Raw genomic sequence first — 3,045 nt, forward strand, 5'->3', positions numbered from 1 at the left:
CTTAGAAAGGATTTTTCAAAATTCACCCCCTAAGGGGGTGAAATGAGGGTCCAAAATTTGTATGGGGAAACAAGATTAGTTAGACTATTTTATTCGGAACAAGAGTATTCCTAACGATAAATGAGTAATCACGTGTTGCAACTTTTTTGAGAATTCAACCCCTAAAAGGGGGAAATATGGTGACTTAGTCTAAAAATCAACATGGGTATTATTTCTATTCTACGAAAATAACAACGATTTTAAAATGTAACGAGGTAGACGTGAAATACAAAAGCCGTTACATTGATAAAATATATAACTTTTTTTGCGGCTGTTTGTTTAGTAATTTTTAAATCTCGTGAAATTATATGTACGTGTCATAAGTTCGCCTTTGTACACATTTACCCCCTTATTCATAAACGTGTACTAAAGTTACGATGCCGCTGATCATCGTTTGTCCCTTTCCATCATACCCATACGTCGGAAAGGGACAAACGATGATCAGCGGCAGCGTAACTTTAGTATACGTTTAAGAATAAGGGGGTTACTATATTCTATCTGTGCTATGTACAGTCAGCATCAAAAGTAGCGGATGAAACAACGCGCCAAAAGTATCTGATAATCCAGATAACTTCTCCAAATATAGAAAAATTTCTAAAATTCGCGCTCAAAAGTATATCTTTTACAGTCTTAGTTGTTCTGTATTGAAGACACCACTTTTTGTTAAGCTGTTACAGAACGGTAGATACTTATGAAACGTTATTTGATCCGCTACTTTTGATGCTGACTGTACTTGTATTGTGCAATAAAATGTTTACTACTACTATTAAATCTGTGCTTCAAAATTATATTTTGTTTTATTTATTATAAAACCGTTCAAATGTATCTGAATATTAAATAATATCACCTATTCACACGTTAAATCCCGCCCGGAGCCGCGGACGGAGATGCTCAGATGATCCGGATACAGCCGGATATGTCCGGATCATACCTGTTATGCACACTGCTGTAGAATATCTATTATAATGTAGTGCTCTAAAATAAATGGGTGAAGATTCTTATAGGCCCTTTTGAATGTCCAAGTAAAGTATTGGATACTAGTTAATTAACAAATAAATTAACTGCCAGATAAAACTTCCTGCAAAACTTAGCACTTTATCTACCAGTTAAGCTTATTTGTTAAGATTGTGAAACGCCAACGATGACTTTATTCCTCAGATAAGTGGCAAATAGCTCATTCAGGACTTTACTTGGATATTTTTTTAGACCCTTCGTCGTCTTGTTTCTGACTTCTCTGTCACGTTTTTATTTGTGTATTTCTATCAATTAAGAAAAAAAAATAAAGTGCTGTTGTATAGCTTTCTAGCTATAGATGGTATTTTACATGCCAAAAATTCAAAACTAAAGACCGGGTCCTTAAACTACGTCCAAATGAGAGGTATGGGCACTGTGAATGTCATCTCGCTTTGTGTGGTAGGTCAGTAGGCCAACTGATGGGGAAGTTCCTCCACCTTACAGAACACCGCAGCCAAATAGTTTAGGAGTAGAAAGGATTAAGTACAATTTGATGACGTGATTTTTTTTTTTTTGGTGTTAAAAAAATGAAAGTGAAACCTCTCACCTTGTGTAACAAAGTTGTGACTCGTGTAAGCTAAACGGCCGGCGTGCGAAATCGAAACCTAGGTCTGTATTCAGGAACTAAGATTCAACATCAAATGTAATACCAATTCATAAACACCAATTCGAACGGACGCTGGCATCAGAAACTCAGAATAGGGTTGTTTGAAACGCTTGTATTACGTTCTATATTAACTAAAAGTTGCCCTAAAATTCAACTTTTATAATAAAAATGGCTTTAAATATGTTAAATTAACAAAATATATTTTGACAGATGCTTTCGCGCCTACAACGCGCCTTATTTTTATTTTTTTTACATACACACGTAGAAGATACGAACTGTCAACTAACATTTGTCATTTGTTGTTTATCGCCTAACTGTCAACAGTGTCAATCCGAAAGTTGTGACGTCATCAGAATCTTCAAAGACGTTTCGAGTTTGGTCACGTGACGTGTGCCAAAAGATATTTTAAATTCAATATTTACAAAAATATGGTCATTACAGGTACCCTTAAAGTAGTTTAACATGTTCTTATAATCCAAAAGAATTTATTGGGATACAATTCTGCCCTAAGTTTGTAGACGGAAACAACCCTATGATATTAAATCATGTTATTTAGATGTTATTGAAATACCGGTCAAGTGCGAGCCGGACTGGCAATTTATAATGGCAAATTTTTTTTTTTTTTATTGTTCTCGTATTTTCGTAAGTTTTGACACTGTAAATTTATATTTTGGATTTTGTAAGTATTTACCTACTTACTGTTATTCTAATTGTATTGACAATCCTTATTGGAGCTATAATTTTATTTCATTAGTACTGTTATTATTTTCATTTTTATTTTATTTTGACGATCATGATAGAAATTCTTATATTTTTGACATCAATGCAAATTTATTATGTAATTGTCTTTCATGAAATAAATCATCTAATCTAATCTATAAAAAAAATCACATTTGTTGTATGGGCTCCCGCTTAAATATTTATTTTACTCTGTTTTTAGTATTTGTTGTTATAGAGGCAGCAGAAATACATCATCTGTGTAAATTTCAACTGTCCAGCTATCACGGCTCTTGAGATACAGCCTGGTGACAGACAGACAGACAGACGGTGGAATCTTAGAAATAGGGACCCGAAGAAGCAGGGATCGGAACCGGTTTTTTGCAAAAACATCGAAATAACCATATATTTCGGTTTATTTTATACTCTAAATGTAGGACTCAGTTGTGTTTTCAGATAACGACTTCGTATTATTAGATTGCCTAATTAGAAATGAAGTAATTAACAAAGAACGAAAGAATACCGTTTTCGTTCCCATACAAAAAATACCGGTTTCCGATCCCTGCGAAGAAGTAGTCAGAAGTACGGAACCCTAAAAACTATTTAATTATAATCCAAAAAACTTACAAAAAATTATACAAAATACAATACAATTAAAAATATATATA

Source organism: Cydia pomonella, chromosome 13 (assembly GCF_033807575.1).
Source record: "Cydia pomonella isolate Wapato2018A chromosome 13, ilCydPomo1, whole genome shotgun sequence".
Classification (NCBI taxonomy): domain Eukaryota; kingdom Metazoa; phylum Arthropoda; class Insecta; order Lepidoptera; family Tortricidae; genus Cydia; species Cydia pomonella.